General features: G+C 43.3%; 1 long non-coding RNA gene across 1 annotated transcript in view; it reads right to left on the bottom strand.

Moving 5' to 3' along the window:
* The window catches only part of LOC144827213 (uncharacterized), a 157,136-nt gene extending 136,046 nt beyond the window's left edge, over window positions 1-21,090 (bottom strand). The window contains exon 1 of the long non-coding RNA XR_013610082.1: window positions 21,030-21,090. This is a non-coding gene — a long non-coding RNA (uncharacterized LOC144827213). The remainder of the gene's footprint in view (window positions 1-21,029) is intronic.
* Between the last annotated feature and the right edge of the window lie 2,388 nt (window positions 21,091-23,478).

Genomic DNA, 23,478 nt, shown 5'->3' with positions numbered 1-23,478 from the left:
GTTTCTAAAGACTCATTTATCAGGACACACGGTAGGCACTGATGCTCTGCAGCAATAGACTTCTCTTCCTATGATCATTTTGGTCAGTAGCATCAGTGTTTAGTGAGCTGGTTCAGCGGCATAGATAATTTACTGCTTATTCTCCAGCAGAGGCTCAACAGCCTAATGGGTAATGAATGTGTTTGACTTGGGTGACTTCGAGCGTGGTGAATCGTCTTTCGGCGCCACTGAGCGCAGGTTTTTTCTTTCTCAGTTGCCTTTGACATTTTCCATGCAGAGGAATGCATGCAATAAATCTATTTTCGCTTCATGTAGCATGGTGCTGATATGATAATATCCCCTTCTGGAAAATGAGCGTTTGAATGCGCGTGCTAATTTAAAGATCCACTTTTGTGACAATGTGTCTAGCTTTGCAGAAGTCATAAAACGAACACTCACACGAAAACCTGTCTTTGGAACTACAAAATAATAGGTTACACCAAAAATAAAAATATAAAGAATAGTGGTGATTATGAACAGAAAAAAGTACCTGTCAATTGTTGAAGGATGGGAAATAGCTTCAACAGATAATCTGAAATTCACCAAATTATCCTCCCACCACTTCTTGCACTGTTCCTCCTATCTGCTGTCACTGTTGTACTTTCCTGGATTCCCAGCATCGAGCGTTCAATGGTAGCTCTGCAATGTGCCTGCATGGCTCCTGAAAGCAGGCCTGTTTGCCCCACAGGCTACACTTTTCAGGGACCCGCAGCCACTGATGCAAACTTTACGAGGTACTTAAACTGTCGAAAAAACACCAATGAATGAATGAATGAATGAATGTTGGATTTATAGAGCGCGTGGTTACCCTGGAGCATCCCAGCGCTGTACCACGGGGGAACTCATCCTTGGCTACCCCTGTGAGATGGTCCCTTTACTGGGCATCCCCAAGGTGAAGCCAGGCATCCCCAGCGGTGGTGGGGCCGGAGTGGAGATTAAGCAAGCTATTGCCCAGAGTTGCAGCGTGAGACCCCATGGTTAGAGTGGCACCGTGGCGCGATTTATAGGACCCGCTGACATTGGCCCTGCACCCGGCCGCGTCGGGAATTGAACCCTGGTCCCGGGCCGACCTCAGCCTCCGAGTCTGCCGCCTCTAACCGTTGAGCCACACTTTGTGACCTGGACTCCATAGAAGATCTCACAACCCAGGCCAAAATTGTGTTCTAAAAGCATGCGCATGTTCAATAAAGTCAACAATTGATGTCTGCCTTGTGTGTGCCACTATTACCATGGCACTCAAATTCAAACTAAAATTCTGCAGTTCCTAAAAAAGGATTGTGCTTATGGTAGCCACTTGGCACCGAATACCTTGGTGTTTCCAGGCTCCATTAAGTCCATGCTTTATTAACTCTCCAGAAGAATGGATGACAACGAAGATGGGAGGAAAATGAGAACACTGGATGAAGGAGAGGAATTCGATTTACCTCTCTCAGTCCCAGGTACCCTGTGGATAATTGAAATATGGGAACTGATTCACATGAAGGTAGCTTTAAAGTGTTGAATACATAAGAATATACTCATGACTCATTTTAAAAGTCTCTGGTGTGTTGAACATCTGCGTGAATTACACACAAAAACATAATTTTACCCAACAGCATTGTTCAAATCTAAAGGAAGGAACCAAACCAGAGGTTCTTAGAAGAATTGTTTAGTTCATCCCTGCCCTACAAAAAATGTACAACAATAGTTGGCTAAGCATTCTTAGGATAGTAATTATAAAAATGCTAATGTCATATTCATTCTGCAAAAAGTACACAAACTGCAAGACGTAATTGCTTAATTAATAGCTTAATTAACTACTTTTTGGCGCACAATGTTTTGCTCCAGTGAAATTCGTCATTTCAATCTAGGGCACATTGCTAGCAAGTAAAGCAATAGCAAAACATGTTCTCATTTTTTTGTGGATCAGCAAAGTCCTCCTTCGGATTTGCTCTTTTGTGGGTGGATACTAAATGTTATGTCGAACCTTAGGGCTCATCTTATTTGCGTTTTCATGTTATTTGCCACACGGAGCACAATTCACAATGCACAATGGCAGTGGCAGGATAATGAAGTTTACCGGTAAGTAATGTATTCAATTGCTCCCTAGAGTTTTGAGAGGCAGAGGTAAGTCTTCAGCTCTTTGCTGTGCTGGATTAATGTTAGGACTGTTCTAAAAGTTACGGGGATTTTGTTCCAGTTCCTGGAAGGTTAATTTTTATCTTTTTATGTTTACATTTCGTTATACTCAGTCTGTCAGTGTACAAAGTGTAGGTATGTTAAGATGCCGAAGATGGCCACTATGTTAGCTAAATAGGCATGATTACAATTCATAAGGATGCAACTGATCCTGGAGATGAGGATGGCATGCAAGTGGAGCCAATGGAGTCCCAACAGTATATCAGTGATGGGGTAGAGTTTCTTCAGTCCCTTGGTGAGACGGTCTGCCACGCATATTAAAGGCTGAGTCATGGAGGCCAGTATGGTGTAGGGAGGCTGTGGAGAAAGCTATCATCCGGATTTGTGAGTACAAGAGTTTGCACAGCCATTCTAAAATCAATTTCAAGGAGGAATGTTTTAATTTGTTCAAGAGAGAGAGATAGTCCACTGCTATTTTGGTATTTTTGACCATCTGCTCAGTGATGGAGGTCTGTTTGGATGTTGGATCAGAGTAGTTTGGCACTGATTAGGTCTCGCCTGTCGATGCGCATGCGCATCGAGCAAGGCGAGAGTATTGGCACTTATCCGCTCTTTATCCACACTGCAAGGAATCGTGGCGATTCCTTGCAGTGCACGAGAAATTTAAGCTCAATGCGCATGCGCATTGAGCTTAAATGCGCGTGCACATGCCCCCAGCCGCCTACTCTCTCTCACAGCCTCCCCCAGCTCCGCCCCTCACTACTTGATTGCACGGCCGCTAGGCCGTGCCTCCCCTACTCTCCTCCCCCCTCCTCCTCCTACTCTCCTCCCCTGCCTGCCTGCCGCTAGGCCGTGCCTCCCCTACTCTCCTCCCCCCTCCTCCTCCTACTCTCCTCCCCTGCCTGCCTGCCGTGTCGCACCTCTCCCCTCTCCGCCCCCTCCCCTGCCCGCCCCCTCCCCTGCCCGCCGTGTTACGGTGAAAGGCTTGTTCTTTCCTGTGTGGCTGGGGAGCGGTCTGTCCCTTTCTTCTGCAGTAGGTAAGCAGACTGTCTCTTACCCTACCTCTGTAGATGGTGAGCAGTCCCATTCCAGAGCTTCCTGTTTGCAGTCGGGAGCTTTCCCTTTCTCTCTCTCTCTCTCTCCGCCAGGGATATTTTTGTCTGTGACGGCGCAGAGGTCAAATGTTGTTTTATTCGTACACTGACACAGCTGCCGATCCGACCCATGTCGTGACAGCCTCGCCCTGTCCTGGTTATCTGGCAGCATCTCGTGCGTGCAGGGTCCTGACCTGTCCCATTTCCTACACAAGTTTCAGCCTTTAAGTCACTGCGTTCAAGTGCGGGTCAAAATCCACAACTGTCTGAAGGTGCCACAAGTGCGCCTCGGACACGCACTTCTGGGCCCCGGTGAGACTGCCTGTGTTCTGCCAGTTCACGATAGACCCTTGCTTCCCTTTTAAAGTTACCACCTGACCCCCATGGCCACAAGCATATAATGATCCATTCCTTGCTTTCCTTATACACACGATTGTTTTCAGGTGTGCCGTTTCAACCGGGTCAGTGACCCAGGACTTCAACTCCCAGAATGCCTTAGGCACCTAATTGAAAATCCAGGACTAGAATCCTGCATCCTTGGTGAATGTGGTAATTTATTAACATTAAACACTTAACCCTTTTGCTTCCTTTAAAAGCTTAGCAGTGCAACTTGTGTGGTCAGCACTAGACAGACACACCGTGAACAGTTCACCACTTATGCTGTGCAGTGTGCGGTGCTGTACGAGGTGTTCATGAAGGACGCTGCTGCTCTTTAACGTGGGAGGAGCAGAAAGTGCATAGAGAGCCAACCTCCTGTTTAGCTTTGCCGTTTGCGCATCACGCCCGCTCTCTCCTCGCCACACAGGTGCTGCTGACAAGATCATGTCTGCAGCCTTGATGGATGGCTCGGAATTTAATAAGCTGAGAGTCAATATAACCGCCAGGAAGCAGCCAGTCAGAGTATTGCCTGATGATGCCGTTGCCAGGTGCTGCCGCAAATGGGGGCTTCCTCTTCCGGGTGTCTGGAGAGGCCGCGGGATCGGGTTCCCGTCACCTAAACCAAATGCTAATTCCCACAAGAATTGGTGCCTCAAAGTGCCAAGTGTCATTTGCAGCACTGCAACCAAATGCTAATTCCCACAAGAATTGGTGCCTCAAAGTGCCAAGTGTCATTTGCAGCACTGCATTCTGGGACTTGTAGATCAACTGCTTATTAGAAAATGGAAATGAAATGTTCATGCCTTCAAATCTCCTCTATCTAAGGTGGGCGATCAATTCTGCTCGCTGGCAGATTTAGCAGAGTTTTGCCACTCCGCATAATGTTTGTAACACTGAGTCCCGGCAAAGCTACGCCAAAAGCCTCATGCTGGAGGATTTTCTCGCACGCGGTAGGCAAGCGAAAGTGCGACTTGGCATCCCCAAGCGTGATTTTCGGGCGATAGAATGGTACTCAGCGAGACTTTCTCAATGTGGGTGGTTGCGACCGTTCGCTGTGAGAAAGCTGCTGCTCAGCCCTCCAACGCGCCACGTGATGCCGTTTGTGCTGATTTTGCAGCACAGAACAGGCTCCTGCGCTATAAATCATCACGAGCAGCACAATATACCGATTTCTACCCGCTTGCTGAACTCTGTGGACATTTTATGTAACTCCAAAGAATTCCACGGAGTGAAACTCTGCGAGTTCCGCCCTCACCCCCTACTTCTATCACAGACATTAAATTAGCATTGCACACCCTCTTGACATCTCAGTTTCAGATTCAACATTTATCACTCACCCTCACTCACCTTCACCCTCACTCACCTTCAACCCCTCACCCTCACTCACCCCCACTCACCCTCAACCCCTCAACCCCTCACCCTCCCTCACCCTCATTCACCCTCAACCCCTCACCCTCACTCACCCTCAACCCCTCACCCTCACTCACCCTCAACCCCTCACCCTCAATCCCTCACCCACACTCACCCACACTCACCCCCACTCACCCACACTCACCCTCACCCTCACTCACCCTCACCCTCATGCTAAACCCATTAACAATTCTAAAAGCACTAATTCTAATGCTGCGAGACCTATTGCATTTCTAATGCTTGTTTTTAGTTGGGTGTCGCAGCTACACAGGTTCACATGGCTTAGCAACGTTTAGCCTAAATGTTGTTGACAAACTAGGAACTTTGTCTTGATGGGGTTTAGCATCAGGGTGGCCCTGGACATCCATATTTGAATGTGATGGAGACCCTGCCTGAATCATTTAACTTTGAGAGAAGAAGAGACTTGTGGAGTTTTGTGTCATCGCGATCATGGGGAATTTTGATATTCCTGTTGCTGAGTAAGGTTTGAAGTGACTCCAGGTAGAGGTTGAACATTAGAGAGACAGGATGGGAGCCTACAGTACTCACAAGAAAATGCGTAGCTTCTGGGTTACCCCTCTGGATGAGCTGGTGTTTGGTCAGAATGAGGATGGATGACAATACCAGAAAATCCCATTTGGGACCTCAGGATGTGGATGAAGGGTGGCTATTTGATGGTGTTGAAGGCTGAAGGTTGAAGGTGTGGTGCCACGGCCAGGGCGACTGACGCTGGAATCTGGGGATCACGGTTTGATCCCCGGCGCCGGTGGCAGATTAATCTAGCACCATGTGACTCTGGGTAATAGCTTGCTTAATCTTCCAGACGGCCCCCAGCGCCTAGATACCCTTACGGGTGATTGTTCGCTCTTTACAAATGTGGATTATTATTATTATGAGACCCAGAGGTATTAGAAGGCAGAGTTCATCATTGTCTGGGATCAGTATACCATTGCCTGCAACTTGTGTTGTGGCAGTGTCGGTGGTGATACATGATCTGAACCCTGGTGGTTGAAGTATCTCTACACTCTTGCTGAAGTAACTGTGATGTACTTATATTAGTGTGACCCTGTGTTTTTTTTTTTAAATCTCGATAAAAACATTTAAAAAATGAAGCACATGTTTTTTTTATGTGTTCTTGGAGAGTGTGAAGAAGTGGGTTTACAGCCACTAAACACCTCTCCTATTTTGCACCTTCTTGTTTTTTGATCTCTGCTGTGTTTGGGCCTCACTAATTTATTTATTTATTTATTATTTATTTATTCAAAGTTTTATATAGCGCGAACAAGATCCATACAGATATCAGAGCGCTTCACAGAGACAGGGGCAGCAGGAATGAACAAGATAATGGGAGCAGTATAGTAATCACTAACATAATAGGATAACAGTAATGTACAGAAACATATCAAAATACAATCAGGTAAACAAGTAATCTAAGACGGCACAAGTCATTGCTCCCACTACAGAAGGGTTCACCAACCGTAAGCTTCGGTCTAAATGTTTATTAGCTATAACCACCAGTGGCTGCCTTTTAAAATAAGGTCTGCTGTGGTGCAGATAGCGTTAGAGGTCCGGTGCTCTCAGCACGTGGGCATATGTGTGGAGGCTCAGTAAGGAAGGCTTTTGTCAAAATCAGCCTGGTATCTATGAACAGGTAACCTTGTTGCAGATCAGACCCAGAATGAATAAGCATGTCCTCTATAGTGATTATAATTCAATTAGGTATTCCAAAAGGAATATCTTTTTTCATTTTGACTAAAATATAAAACAGTACTCCTTCACTATATTTTTATCTTGCATAAAAATAGTACAAAATATAATTTTGGATGGCTCAACACAGAAAAGTGATTTGCGTGAACGTTTCTATGTTTAATAAAGTCCAGAATACATATAACATATTCATATCAGCATTTATGCTTCACTTTGATATTTGTAATGTTATGTGAATTTGTTTGGTGCACTAATCACCCGTGACAGTATCCAGGCGCTGGAACAGTCATTTAGGTGCAGGTGTTTGAGTTGGGTGTCGGACCTCACAGAGTTAATTGAAGAGTCAAGTCTTCAACCCCTTGCAGAATTCAAGAAGTGAGGCAGAGGTCCTGATGTACTGGAGTAGGTTGTATCAGGTTTTGAGTGCAATGTAGGAGAATGCTTGAGCGCCTGTTCTGCTTTTGTGGATGCGTGTGTGTGTGCGAGTCAGAGAGTGACTGAACGCAGGTGTGTGGTGGGTCAGTGAAAGTGCAGAGGGTTGTTCAGTTATGCTGGTGTGATGTTGTGCAGTGCCTTGAATGTGTGTATGAGAAGTTTGAATTGGCGGCATTTGTAGATGGGGAGCCAGTTGAGCTTTCTGAGGTGTGGTGAGATGTGGGTGTGCTGTTGGAGGTCAAGGATGAATCTCGCTAGGGCATCCTGGACGGTCCAGAGATGACTTGAGATCTGCATAGAGTGCGCTGCTGTACTTTAGTTTGCATGGGATGAGGGCATGTGTGATGGTGCATCTGATATCCAGGGTTAGCTATTTTAATAACTTGCAAAGCATGCAAAGAATGTGGATGCAGATGGAGCTGACTGCATTGACCTGTGCTGTAATGTTGAACTTGTCATCCGGGATGATTCCCAAGTTTCTGGTGTGGCAATCTGTGTGGGTTCAAGCTCAGATGGCCACCAGGTGCCGTCCCATGAAGAGTTCTTGTTTTTGAAGATCAGCACTACCTTCTTGTCGGAGTTGAGTTTCAGATAGTTAGATTTTATTCAGTCGGCTACATTGATCATGCAGTTGGAAAAGTTGGTTCTCGTGGTGGTGGGCTTGTCGGTTAGAGAAAGGAGGAGTTGGGTGTCATCGGTGTAGGATACAATAGTGATGTGACGTGATCTTTCCCTGAACCAGCCCTAATGAGACTCAGGTTTTTAACTTCCTTACTGGGTGAAGTTAATTACTGTCCTGGTTATCTGGCAGTTCAAAGCATCGACTGGGTGATCGGCCCATTTCCATTTGGGAAGGAATAGCAAACTCCACGTACAGGATTAGGAGGGGTGGAATATGCATAGGCTGATTGGCTACACTTACTGATGAGCCAGAGCATATCCTCCTCACAAACACAAAGAGATAACAGGTAGAACTCTGGCACCAGTCAAATTAGAGGTTCCCTCTCAAGTCTTGGAGGGAAGGCACCATTTTGCATTGCTAGAAGCGTAGCTAAGTTAGTGGAAGAGGTCGTTCAGAGTCAAACCATCTCTAAATTCGGCCATCTTTAAAAAACCCAAGATTCTGCACAAGGAATAGGCTTAATCTCGGTGGCATAAGCTCAACGGATTTACTCTCCATAGAGTTTATATGCACTGCCAATCCTCAGAGATCAGAGGCCACAAAGGCAACATGGAACTCAAGAGAAATGCAGAGATAATCCTAGCAGAACTGGGCACATTCCAAGACTGGGATATTGATATCACCCCGTTCCAAAAACCAGCCTACCCATTTCCATTATTAAGTAACGTAAGCCCTGGACCAAAAATACACCATGCACACTTAAACTGCGTACTGAGAGGAGCTTGGGGTAGATCTCGACAACAGAGTGCTAGCAGCCAGCTGTACCGACAAGAAACACCACAAATGGCCACCACCTCCACCAGCCAAGGATTCAACAGGGAAGTAATATCCTGTACTATAATTACACACGCATTGGAGGACTGACGCTACTCGCAGGACAAAGCCCACAGCAGGGCAAAGGGGAGCCCTTTTAGACTATGCTCGTGGAACATCAATGGTATAGCAACAAAAATAGAGGACCCAGATTTCCCGAGCTATGTCAGAACTTTCGATATGTCAACATGTAATCCCCCTTTGTCCCACTGTCTGGGTAGAAACACAAAGGGCAACTGCCAACTATTTACAGTCACGGGACCCAGGACACAGGCTCCACAATGGAGGCTACCGGCGCTACATATAAATTAAAAAGGGTTGGACTCAGGGACGAGCCCTGAGGCACGCCCTGGCCCAAAGGTACCCCTTTTGAATAGCAGTCGCCTTGCCTCACTTGAAAGCTTCTTCCCGTGAGGAAGGCCTGGATCCACCTCAGCGCGGTATTGGTGATACCACCTCTGTTCAGACACTGTAGCAAGGTGGTATGTGCTACAGTGTCGAACGCCGCGCTGAGGTCTAACAGGATCAAGGCCATCGTTTGCCCCTTATCTACGCCCTGTCTCAGATGTTCCGTTGCCATGAGAAGGGCGGACTCGGTAGAATGGCGCGGTCTAAAGCCAAACTGCGTGGCATGAAGCAATCCCACCTCCTCCACATGTTTCATGATTTGAGTGTTAACCACCTTTTCCGCCACTTTGGACACTTTGGACTTAGGACTGGGTTTGCCCTAGTTATGGCTCTTCTGCCAGTTATAGCTTGGTCCCAGTGGCACAGTGAGCCCGGGTCCCATATCTGGGCATACCCGGCCCACTTAGGGCCGCTAATGCAAAAACAACAAAGTGATGGATGGAATACTCAAATTAATCTTAGCTACTGGCACTCGCACATGACTGCATCCCTGTCCATTCTTTTTTGTCCACCATGCCACTTAAGTTTAGACCCAGCCATATGCAAATCAATCTTGACCCTGCTCTAGTGGAAACAATCCAGCTCACACTGCCAGACCGGGTCCTTCCTGAACCAGAACACAAGCAAAGATGAAACCAGTTCTAGGTTGCTTGATTTGCGGTTAAGGGAGGACCTGGCTTGGCAGTTCAGGCTGGACTGTTCCCATTAGACCAGGTTCAAGACTGATTTCCATATGGCTGGGTCTAAAATGAGGTAGTATGGTGGGTGAAAAACAATGGAATAGGATGTGGCCCCTAGCTATTGGCAGTGGCTGAGATTAATTCAAGCATTCCATTCGTCATCTTTTTGTTGTTGTAGTTGACGCTTAAGTGCAACATATAAGACCAGAAGTGTGTTTCGTGCTCACTGTGTCACTGGAATCAAACTATGCCTGGCTCAAGAGTCCATAATAAGGGCAAAACCATACCTAGTTTGCAGAGAAACTGACATCTGTACATCAAGTAGGACGAGATCATCAAGCCAACCTTCATCTAAGCTCAATCTGTCATAAATTTAGTGATACTTTGATTATTGGCCTCCAAGGAGGAGGTCAGGTAGGATTTTTTTTTTAATAAGGATATGACAACACATTTTTTCCAAGCCATTGGGTGGGTGTAAGAATACAAAGACTGCTATATTATCGTAATGGCCAGGGAAAACACCTCTGCCTTTTTATATAGAACATTTATGGGACAATTATCTTTTAGAGAACCAGATTTGTTGGACAACAAAAGCTGTACAGTCATATTGCCTTGAAATCTGGGGATAATATGACAAACAGGACCTTTGTGAGGTATTATTACCCAATTGAATTACTTTTCCTGCCGGCCAGATCATTTATTATGTTATCGTACAGTATTGGTACTTTCCTTATAAAATAGGATGAGAGATTTTTGCATACTTCCTAGCAAGGGGTTAGACCTATCCACTTTAAAAAGAGTTTGAGGGGAGTTAAAAGCTTCAAGGATTTTTCCCAAAGGGGGCACTCTTTGTTTGATAAATACAATTTTTGTAATGTTTAAGTGTGGACCTAAAGGCTTGTAACTGAAAAGGAGCATACTTAATGCCCCACTTTCTCTCAGTCTGTTGCATTAGAATTCTTTCTGCTTTGAGTACAGCTGTGAACCAAGAACAGGAAGATATTGTCAGTCATGATTTTTTTAAATCCACAATGACTATGCATGAAATCCATTTGCAATAAATGACAATCAGTGGAGACTGTTTGGATGTGACTTTTGTCACTTTGAAAACCTGGCTTGATTTTGCTGTTCATTGGATAGCGAAGATTGATATCTACTGTGTCATATCCCCACAACATCCCATGCACACAACAATAATGTTTTCACTACAGTGCCCTAACTACTAAACACATGGCATGAATAGTAATTATATGCTTACACGAGTATGTAATAATAAGATCAAGAAGTGAATACAATATTTATTGTTGGCTGTAGGTAGGCATAACATCTATGCTTTGTGTTACCGCCAAAGAGATTTTACCTCCACAGAGTACATAGGGTGTGATTTATATTTATCTTCCAAATTCTGGAGGTGCAGGTGTTTGAGTTGGGTGTCGGACCTCACAGAGTTAATTGAAGAGTCAAGTCTTCAACCCCTTGCAGAATTCAAGAAGTGAGGCAGAGGTCCTGATGTACTGGAGTAGGTTGTATCAGGTTTTGAGTGCAATGTAGGAGAATGCTTGAGCGCCTGTTCTGCTTTTGTGGATGCGTGTGTGTGTGCGAGTCAGAGAGTGACTGAACGTAGGTGTGTGGTGGGTCAGTGAAAGTGCAGAGGGTTGTTCAGTTATGCTGGTGTGATGTTGTGCAGTGCCTTGAATGTGTGTATGAGAAGTTTGAATTGGCGGCATTTGTAGATGGGGAGCCAGTTGAGCTTTCTGAGGTGTGGTGAGATGTGGGTGTGCTGTTGGAGGTCAAGGATGAATCTCGCTAGGGCATCCTGGACGGTCCAGAGATGACTTGAGATCTGCATAGAGTGCGCTGCTGTACTTTAGTTTGCATGGGATGAGGGCATGTGTGATGGTGCATCTGATATCCAGGGTTAGCTATTTTAATAACTTGCAAAGCATGCAAAGAATGTGGATGCAGATGGAGCTGACTGCATTGACCTGTGCTGTAATGTTGAACTTGTCATCCGGGATGATTCCCAAGTTTCTGGTGTGGCAATCTGTGTGGGTTCAAGCTCAGATTGCCACCAGGTGCCGTCCCATGAAGAGTTCTTGTTTTTGAAGATCAGCACTACCTTCTTGTCGGAGTTGAGTTTCAGATAGTTAGATTTTATTCAGTCGGCTACATTGATCATGCAGTTGGAAAAGTTGGTTCTCGTGGTGGTGGGCTTGTCGGTTAGAGAAAGGAGGAGTTGGGTGTCATCGGTGTAGGATACAATAGTGATGTGACGTGATCTTTCCCTGAACCAGCCCTAATGAGACTCAGGTTTTTAACTTCCTTACTGGGTGAAGTTAATTACTGTCCTGGTTATCTGGCAGTTCAAAGCATCGACTGGGTGATCGGCCCATTTCCATTTGGGAAGGAATAGCAAACTCCACGTACAGGATTAGGAGGGGTGGAATATGCATAGGCTGATTGGCTACACTTACTGATGAGCCAGAGCATATCCTCCTCACAAACACAAAGAGATAACAGGTAGAACTCTGGCACCAGTCAAATTAGAGGTTCCCTCTCAAGTCTTGGAGGGAAGGCACCATTTTGCATTGCTAGAAGCGTAGCTAAGTTAGTGGAAGAGGTCGTTCAGAGTCAAACCATCTCTAAATTCGGCCATCTTTAAAAAACCCAAGATTCTGCACAAGGAATAGGCTTAATCTCGGTGGCATAAGCTCAACGGATTTACTCTCCATAGAGTTTATATGCACTGCCAATCCTCAGAGATCAGAGGCCACAAAGGCAACATGGAACTCAAGAGAAATGCAGAGATAATCCTAGCAGAACTGGGCACATTCCAAGACTGGGATATTGATATCACCCCGTTCCAAAAACCAGCCTACCCATTTCCATTATTAAGTAACGTAAGCCCTGGACCAAAAATACACCATGCACACTTAAACTGCGTACTGAGAGGAGCTTGGGGTAGATCTCGACAACAGAGTGCTAGCAGCCAGCTGTACCGACAAGAAACACCACAAATGGCCACCACCTCCACCAGCCAAGGATTCAACAGGGAAGTAATATCCTGTACTATAATTACACACGCATTGGAGGACTGACGCTACTCGCAGGACAAAGCCCACAGCAGGGCAAAGGGGAGCCCTTTTAGACTATGCTCGTGGAACATCAATGGTATAGCAACAAAAATAGAGGACCCAGATTTCCTGAGCTATGTCAGAACTTTCGATATGTCAACATGTAATCCCCCTTTGTCCCACTGTCTGGGTAGAAACACAAAGGGCAACTGCCAACTATTTACAGTCACGGGACCCAGGACACAGGCTGCAGGCACCAAATGGTTATGACAAAAAAAAAAAAATTCTAAATGTATAGCATTTATGATGAGACCTTGTCTGAAACAATTAAACATTTTTTTTTACCAGGAAATCAATTAGCATGAGCAAAAAGAATTATTCACAGTTTACTGTCATCACATTCATTAATTGTTTACTAAATCCATACCATACAAAACGTTCTTTGTCTTACAATTTGAGAATTGTACATCTTTCTAGTTGGCATTATCTAGTGTGAATTCCGTGCCATTAATTGTTTGTTCACAAGCAACAGACTTACCACATGTGTGGTGTACTATGTATCATATGTCCGTGCAAAAAAAAAATGTTGGAAATACTAACCAAGAAATACACCTGAGGATTGCCGAGAATAAGTTGAGAATTGCCATAAAGTTCCATCAGCCCCTTTAATTATTCACCCTTTGAAAAAAATCACTAAGAAAATGAGTTTCACTGGACTGTGGTTTCAGTGACTCAACCAGATCCTAGAGGTGGAGATTGTAAACAGAGTGACTAAAAAGGAGGCAAATCTAATTTTGAGATTTAATACAGCAATCACCAGGTTAAAGAAAATTCAGAGCCGCAACACTTATAAATCTGGCCAAATATGTTGATTGATGACTGAGTAAATGTAGCCCAGGTTAAAGACAATGACAAAGAAAATTTCAATTTAGTGCAATTGAAAATTTAAATTGAGCTGGAAACTACAAACTCCATCATACCCACTTAGGAAGGGGAAACTTCCGTGGTCAGAACAAAGGCACACACAGTGAGCTGGGTGCTCGAATAAATGAGACAGAGAGAGATGCAATAGGTTAGACGCTGTGAAGCAACAACATGGCCAACAGAGATGGAAGCACTGACTTGGAACTTTGTAAAGTGACACATTTGCTGAATACGCTGTAAGTCTATTGGGAGGTGTTGTAGTAGCTCTTTGAAATTCATATGTACCAAAAACAAAACCTAACACGCTCTCCATGCTTGGACCATGCAGGTATCTTTGGGTGAGCAAACAATTGGTAAAAGAAGCTCTGAAGTTAAATGCAAGCACATGCGTGAATGTCGTGGACTAGTGGCAGCCCCAGTAAGTGGCATTCTAATTGCATTAAAATCAGTTTACTAAAAGGGAATAAACCAGAACAGAGGTTTTCAAAAATCTCCCCCTGTTTCTCCCATTTTTGTATTTCAGTTTTAATAAAATCGGCTTACAGATCCGTGCTTAACAATAAAAATCACACAGACTGCAAAGCAGTTGGGAAGCCAAGGTAAAAGTGATTGGGATAAAAAAAATATAAGAAATGTTCCAGGGACACCAGGTTAATATTAAAACACCATTCCTTTTAAATATTTTTCAGCCAATGAAAGTTCATTGTCCTGAGAAGATCCTTGAAATGAGAATGTGTCGAAACACGTTGGCTCGTTCTAAAATAGGGAGTTGTCAAAAGTAATTTTGTCGTGGAGTTAACTGCAGATCAGATACTTTTTCCAACCGGTCCCATTGGAGCTCTGAAGGAAAGGTTTTCTAAAGGCTTCAAACATTCTTCGGGTGCAAACACAGGAGTACAATTCTAAGGCCCCCAGGACCTCAGGGAAGCCCCTTAGAGACTCTCAGGATGTCAGCTCGAGGCAATAGCAAAATCTTGTCCAGGTCCGCTTTGCACTTCAATTCACTGTCAGTAGGTCCAATCCTCTTCGAGGCTTCCAAACTGTCAGGAGGGTACTACCTTTATGGTTGGCACTAGCTAGTGGGGTGTGGGTGACGCCTGCCTCTTCCCCAACGAATTCGGTAAAAGTCCCTGGGGGCAACCTTACCCACTTTTTCAGCTTTTCCTGTTTGCTATAACAGTCCTGAAGTGATGACTAACAGTAAAGAGCAATCCCCTCCTCCCACTGGGTTTGTTGCCATCCTGACCAGATGGACAAAGTCTGCAGCCTTTCTAGGTGTCATCTGAAATTTACTTGTGAGAGTGCAGGCCCCTTTGAAGTTAATACATTACCTTGGGGCCCTTGCAAACTGGTCTTCCGGCCATGGGTTGAAAACCACCTACCCACCCCCAGGCCAGAGCAGTTTTCACACATGTTCCACGCCTCTTTTAGACAAAGTACAGGCTGCACAGTTGCTGGAGAGTTACTGCAAAATAGCCTCTAGCAGATTCAAGTAGGGTGAAGGTAACTTTTTAAAAGTAACATTTGCAATATATTTAATAAAAAAGAAAATACACCTTTAGATTGGATTATTAAGAAATATACAAATGTCTTTGTACTGATTCAGTAGCTGGTATAGGTACAAAGTTATAGCTTGAAGTGTATAATTTTTACTTAGACTTTTCCTTTTTGCCAGTTACAACCTGACCTGTGACAATGTCGGTTTGGGCTTAGCCACTGGTGGAACATGCTTCTTTGAGTATCACACATGTTCCATTCTTAAGTACTACGCACCGTACCTTGTGGGTAGCAAGAGGCGCTTAGGAGTAATGAATTTAATCTTTTAAATATTTTTTTTTCTGTGCATCAGGGTCAAAAGTGTTGCAATGAGGCTACACAGTGTAGGCCAGAAGCCATGTTTTCACTCACAGTGTAGTGGATCGCACAATAGATTCTGTACTCTGTAGGTGCCATTTATCTTTCCATGTCCGGGGTGCCAGGGGTAATTTTTGCACCATGTGCTATGGCCTTATCGGAAACGTAATTGTGCTAATCATGTTTATCCCGATTTCAACATGTTTAAAGGGGCAGAATAGGCATTGTATTGCTGTGTATTTATGAATCGTGAAATCTTAAAGTAGTTGCTTGGATGGGCCGTAAGGATTTAGGCTCTATAGAAGTCTATGTTTTACACCAACCATAGTCATTCATACTGGCTGCTCCTTTTTTCCAGATTTCTCTTCACAGTAGACTGCCATCCAGGAAATCGACATGGAAAAGCAGATGCTTTATCCTAACTCAGGGATAACAATCACAAACCTACGATAAATCCGGGTAGTGAAATCATACGGTCCATACAAACTATAGACAAAGAACTCTGGTTTGCCAAAGGCTCATAAACTTGTCAGCAAAAGAGATCACTATACAGGAAGGATCAAAACGTAATTGTTACATCTTTCTAACGTAACAAAATACCATACAGGTGTCATGACACTTGGGTGGACACTTAGGTTTTTAACAAACTCTAGATCTCAAAACACGTAGCTATTGGTGGCCTGAGGAGTAATATCTACGTATCTTAGGCCACCAAAATCTATTTTTTTTACTCAACATTAGACTCACTGAGTTCTCTGGAATCCCTTGCTGTGTTTGTACTCTGTTTTGGTTACTCTCTACTTCATTGTGCATTTTGTTTTCTATCTTCACATGATACCTTTGACATGCCCAGCAATACCAGTCCTGTCCAGGAAAAAATTCACACTTCATATCTTTTAAAACGCAATGTTATTAAACCCCTTAATACAGCAAAAACTCCATATATGAAACATGCTAATAAACACAGACATCCTGTTTCCTTCTATCAAGTGGGTGATTTGGTATGGCTATCAACTCTTTACGTATGCCTTCCTGTTTACCTTGTTCTCCATAATTTGTCAGACATTTCCAAATAACGGAAAAACAACAATCCTTTGAATGACTGGATCCTATCCAAAGTAGGATCCATCCTTTTTTCTACATTTTTAGGATCAGAACCTCTGTTCTCGTTCGGCTAAGGGTTACTTCACCACTGGCCCCTGTCATGGTTGATGTTTCTGTGGAATACAAGATTGAAGATATCCTCGATTCCAGATTTTATCATGGTCAATTACAATATGTGATTGCTTGGAAAGGCTATGGCCCTGCTCTAAACTCTGGGGAGCCTTCTTCTTTTGCACACACACCTTGCTTGATACAAGCATTCTATGTGAAAGAAAATAGGCTAATATTTCCTGTGTTACACTATAGTTATTGCATTAACACACATAGCTACTTACCTGGAGGTTGGCGGAGCAAAGTTCCTGCTGGGAGTCAGAGGGTTACTGGGACTGGAGATTAAGGAGGCCAAGAAAAACATAGAGGGTCTCGTATGTAAGAGTTGGGGCCTGATTTAGAGTTTGGTCGGGAGTACTCTGCCACAGTGATGATAGGTATTCTATCTGCCAATTTACGAATTCCATAGAATATACTGCGCCGGTAATAAGATGGGATGGGACATCATGTTTCTGCTGGAGAAACCCGTCTGACAAACTCTAACCAGGCCATTGGCGTGTTATTGACCTTGTCTCTGTGTGAGTCAGCCATATTTGGAGTCCGTTAAAAACATCTTTTGTAGCTATAATAGGCACCTTCCCTATCCAGCATGGCTGCAATTTTCATTTGCTTTTTCTTTTGTGGCACAAGTTGTTGTGCCACTGTTAGATGCGAGTGCACCATTCAATCTATGCCTGACAACTTTGTGTGTTGGTGGGTTTACCTAATTCTTGTTAATTGTGCACCTGGCGTTCTGAACTATGGAGCTTTTTTGGGTTTTCCCACCATTCCACCTTGCATTCATTCTCCATGTATGTGCTTTTGTATGTCTTGGTTCTTAGCCAACTCATCTGCATTTTACTAGTGGCTTGCTGCTTCTGGACTAAGTTGGAGACATTCTCTAGCTACTTCTCAGTGACAGAATACAGAAATGAAGATCAGGTTACTACATATCGTTACCTACTCTTTATCATATACGGGTTCATGGCTTAACTTTATGCACACTTACAACCAGACAGCACTGAGAAGAGTTCATGGCTACCCGCAAGTACGATCAACAAGATTCTAGGATACTCCAACGCGACCACATCTGCATCACCATTTAAGAAACATCATTCTTACTGTTACCGAGACTACACTAAACAAACCAACTGAACACAATAGCCTTCAGAAAGTCTGATAGATGGAACATGCGTTGACTGTTTTACCAATTAAACTATGATGTGGATTATAATGTAATAGAAATCATTAAAAGAATGAGGCACTGTATTTGTTATTTGTTATTAAATTTCCTTTGGACTACTTGCTATAAACGTTGATTGAGTGTTCCCATCACACTTTTCATACGTAAGGAACGACTCTTTGCGTAGCATGCCACTACACATAAGAGCCTCCTCCTCATTTCTTGAATCCTGCAAGAAGATGAAGACCTGGATTTTTGAGCAGTTTTACTAGACTTAGGTTTGGCTAGACTCACACCTGCTCAGGACATCCTCCCGGGTGACAGTGCATAGGGATGGGCGTAGTTTGCGAAGTAGCGCTACACGTAGCTACGCGAAGTGCACTTCGCACTATGCGAGCTACGCGTGGCACTACGTGAACTGCACTGTGCAAGATGCCGTTTTCAATGATTGCACAGTGCCGGAGAATCTCGCCGGGAGGTTTATTTTCCACCCTCGCGATCGGCAACTTGATGTTGCTGATCGCGAGAGAGGAAAAAGTCTCGCAGGGATGTCATTTTGCTTGCTCGCGGTCGCCAACTTGACGTTGAGGACCGTGAGCAAGCAAAAAATGACAGCTGCACTACGCTACGTTACGCTACACGTGTTTGCACCGTGCTACGTGCAGTTCATGTAGTGCGAAGTAGCGCAAACTTCGCAAACTATGCAAGCATAGCGTAGTGCTTTACCCAGGGTTAATTGTGCACACTACAAATCCGCATAACATAACACAACACAACACAACATAACATACCAATACAAAGATCTATTGATGATATCGCACCATTTACCTAATTGTTATTATCAGTACACAGTGTTCATACACATAAGCCTATAAGTTTCCTCACGTAGTGACTTTATTTAAGATCATGTATTGCATGTAATAAGTCCCATAAGGAATGAGTCAGTATACTGCAGTATCATAGAGAGCGGCAAACTCCGTAAGACGTGACTTGAGCATATCGGATGCAGCCCTAATGTTTGTGAAGACTGTACCAATTCCTGACGTACAGCCATAGTGGAAATGTTGTTCCCCACTAAAAGACCATGTAGTAGAATAAAAGGTTAGGTGCACTTTAAGCAGAAATGGAGACCATCATAAGCTCCAATCTGGCAAAGTCCTTTTATCGGCATCTCGGTGAGACGCTGATAACAGGACTCTATATCAATGCCTCTATAATCTCTAGCAATTTTTATGAACATGCGTCTTTCAGAGGTTGCAGCTCTGCCTCTCTTGGATGAATTCAGTGGTAGTTTATCAGGTGGTTTAGCAAGGTGCTGATTTTACAGGTTGCAGACAAGTGTAATAACTGATTGAAATTAGAATGCTGCATATTCTACTGACAGCAGTCAGCTCCACAACAAGTGAGCTTATAGCCTCTAACTCTGGAATTGGTAAGGAATCTTGCCTCTCATAGGTGCCTCCTACCTTACTCTCACGCACTAAGATTCCCTTTGCATTCAGTGTGCAGGAGTGTTGGTGTGATGCGCAAAGAGCTCGGCAACGTCATTGAAGCACTCGCCCCATTGAGTAGCACGTCATTCAAGCACGTCTTTTCTAAACATGACTTGGGGTCACACAAAGTGCCTTTTGCATGCTGCCAATTTTAAAAAGATTCATTGCATACGGGCAAGTGTATTTACATTAGTTTCTATATAAATCTAAAGTCCTAATGCAACTCAAACAACAATCAGAAATAGACAATAATTCATAATAAACTGAAGGAACAGAGTATTACAAAAATACAAAACGTGTATTATTTTCTTCAAACAGTATAAAAAACATGAAATATAAATTCACTCACATGCTCACTACAATCATATCTATATTCACTCACTCATTCTCATAGCTAAAAACATTCAAATAGATGATAACCTGTATAATTAATTCCACAGTAGCTAGTCGGTCTACTTTATAAAGATATTGATGATTGAAAAATCTAGGTTCAGCACAACAACAATGCATACAACACGGCAAAAGACCAGATGGAGTTTGGATCAAGAAAACAACAGTAGAAGAGAACGTGGATAGAAACCAGACGGTATCTACACATGTTTTGGCACACAAGGTGCCTTTATCAGGAGAAGCCACAGATTTAATTATCCTGATGCCTGTAACTGCAAAAACAGTATATATATATATATATATATATATATATAGTTCCTTTCAAAAGGATGATTAATACAAGGATAGGATGAAGTAACTAATTGCTTTGCATCTGTAATCAGTGGTGTGTACAGTCCCAAATGCCAGAGATTCCATGCATACAAAAGAAATTATGAATATCCAAATGCTGTGCTGCAGATCTATTTCAGTGGATACCCATGCCAAAACTTAACCAGATTAGAAAAACGTGCCCAGAAGAGGAGGGGAAAATTGTTTCATGCCAGATAGAGGATCCTAGACACCCAGTGTAGGTAGGTCTCATATAGGATAAGTTGTCAAAAAATACCCTGAGTAATGCAGGAGCCTGCAGGCACAGTATAGGGATTATAAGAGAAATCCTCTCCAACGTTGTATGGGAATGGAAATTATCTGAATATAGAATAAAAGCATTTTATTGAAGAATTGCATTGATTTTCATGATATATCATGACACTAAAAAGACACTATGGTCAAGCACATCCACCCACCAAATAAATTAACAAGAGGTCCAACATATGATTTAATTCGAGGAATGCCAACTCAAGGGGACCTTTCTGGAATGATAATGCAGGCTGTCCGTCTTTAAAAACAGCCTATAAACAAAACGCAAAGGGCATACTTTACCCTTACTACCAACACAAAAATCCAAAAAGTGCGCTACTCGAAAATGCACACTTACACAACGTGTGGCGGACAATGAGCCCGATGAGAATCAATCCTCCCACTGCCACAAATATATGATACTGGATCTAAAAACAGTAATGGAAGCACAGTAATTCGTGGTCAATAATCTGCAAGGGCGATCAGATAATTAGTACATAGAAAAATCATGCTTTAACAATAAACTCCGTACTTGGATGAACCGCTGGTAGCAAGTCAGCAGCCGGACGCCATCTTGATTAAGAATGGATGTGAAGGAGTTGAACATTTAAATAGCAGGCAGTTGTGGTCATGTGACCTATCACGTGCTTTCAAATGGATTGGAATAAAGGTGTAGCAAACGCGGCGGTGATTAATAAAAAGGTAAAGGCACCATGTAACCCTATCACTCTTGATGCCAAATGAGCTTCATAAGAAATGACTCACATTGTCTAATGAACTCCTTGAGTAAGAAAAAGATAATGAAAATGGGAAACGTGATTAAGCGTATACACACAAAGAAGTTGAACATTTAAGAAACAAACAGATGCAGTTATATGACCTGTCACGTGCTTTCGAATGAACTGAAAGAAAATGTAGCAAACACAGCGGCCATTAATAACAAGCATTTGCAATGCAATAGGTCTCGCATTTGCTCGATTTTGAGCTATTGGCATTGTAAATGACAATGCCATTTATTTATGTGTAAAAACCTGCAATAATAAAAGGCATTTCAGTTTACAATACCAACAGCTCAAAATCCCGCAAATGTAAGTCCTATTGCATTGCAAATGCTTGTATCAGTTACGTTATGAGACAGGTTCACAGAACAACAAGTCCTCCCTGCTTCAGTTGGTAAATTGGCATATCTTTATTACCTGGAGGCCAAGGGAAACCTATAGTGTGCAACCAATATTTATTGACAACACAGCAATCAAACTACCTAGAATAGGTCAAGCAAGAAAAAAAACGTTTTCAAATGTAACTAAATTAGAGTTCATACAAGAGTCTGGACGCAAAGCTCATAATCTGAATCGGCTAAGAGCAGAGTTATAAAAGGTAAATTTCATATAAATTGAAGCATGTTACATTATCCCTGCATGTAACTGAAAACGACTGCAACTGCTCAAGGGCCACAGCATGAAGTCGCACTGCCATCTGCTGGATTACGAGGAAAAACTTTGAGGTTTCATATTCAAAACATAACATTTAAATCAATACAAAAACGCACGCTACCATCAACTATATTAAATAAGTGTCTACCTGGCATTAGCATGCCAGGCTGCAAGAAGGAATGGAAAGTAGCTGTGTTATATCACAAGCATTTGTAATGCAATCGGTCTCACAATTGTGAAAGTTGGAACTATTGACGTTGTAAATGATATTATTTTTTAACTTATATTTGTTTTGTTTGTAGTGGAATTAAGTGGTTTGAATTGCAATTGTTAGACGGCGTGGAATTGTGTGGGGTGGGATTGAGTGATGTATATTGATAGTTATGTAGTAGAATTATGTGGTATGATGAATAGATAGGGGTGAGAGCTGTATATAATAGATAGAAAGTAAGACTGAGAGGTATAAGTAGTTTGTGTCTGACGTGGTGAATGAACTGTAGATCGAGTAGGTCGGCAAGCAGGCAGTTCCAGGTGACCAACCGCTCTGGCTTTTCCGCTAGAAACGAATAGCCTCAATCCATTCTTCCAAAATAACTGTAGTCTGCACTTCAGTGCATAATTTATTGTGCAAAATAAACCTTAAAACGAACCGTAACTAATATTGCTAAATCCTGGGAGTAGTCTGTTCAACTAAATTGTATGTCTGGAATTTGCACGCTCCATGCGTGACCCCCTGACCACTAGTTTTCAAAAGTAAAACCAGTTTTATAAGCAGTAGACAAACCAGCCCAGGGGCTACAACGAAGAAACGAACAAGTGTAAAAGCTTTAGAATACCCACTATGTTACCACATAAAAACACGGAACACTCTTTAACTTTCACAAGTCCCGCCTTTTATTGATTATAATGAGGTCAGCCCGACCTCACCACTATGTTAACATCACATAGGCAACATCGTGGCACACCCCTCTTCGCATGGGCATATCTTTTCCCCAAGACAACACATCACAACACAGTTTCGAACATAAACCCAGTTCTCAAGAAAAATTTCCCTGTTTTAAATTGGGGTGTGAACAGGACAATCTCTGCTTTTGATTAATGCTGCATACGCGTTACATTAAGGCCGCAGCCACACTGTAGGGAGGGAGGGAGAAATGAAATGAACTCTTTCCCCAAGAGCAGTGTTACAAAAGAGAGCCCTAGGCACCGAAACAACAAAACAAGAGGTCAGTTAAGGGCAAACAAGTTCTTTTCAGTGCAGTGTTGTAATGGAAGAATTAATATCAAAGTTTCCACGTGAAATAAATTCACGATTTGACTTCAAGCTGTGTGATACTTGTTGCATGTTTCCCTGGCAAACATTTTCAGGGCTCGACTCGTGCATGGGCCCTAAGAGCCAGGGCTCGTCCTGATAATCTGTTAGATCGCCCACTTCTACCCCCTATGCATCTCACTGACCCTGCCGTGCACATACACTGCACATGCAACCCCTCTGCATAGCCGGGCCACGCCCTGTGCGCAGGCACTCAAGTTCTCGAACCTTCCAGC

Source organism: Lissotriton helveticus, chromosome 4_1 (genome assembly GCF_964261635.1).
Source record: "Lissotriton helveticus chromosome 4_1, aLisHel1.1, whole genome shotgun sequence".
In the NCBI taxonomy this organism is placed as follows: domain Eukaryota; kingdom Metazoa; phylum Chordata; class Amphibia; order Caudata; family Salamandridae; genus Lissotriton; species Lissotriton helveticus.
The sequence above is the reverse complement of the archived record's forward strand: the minus strand, read 5'-3'. Positions and strand labels throughout refer to the sequence as shown.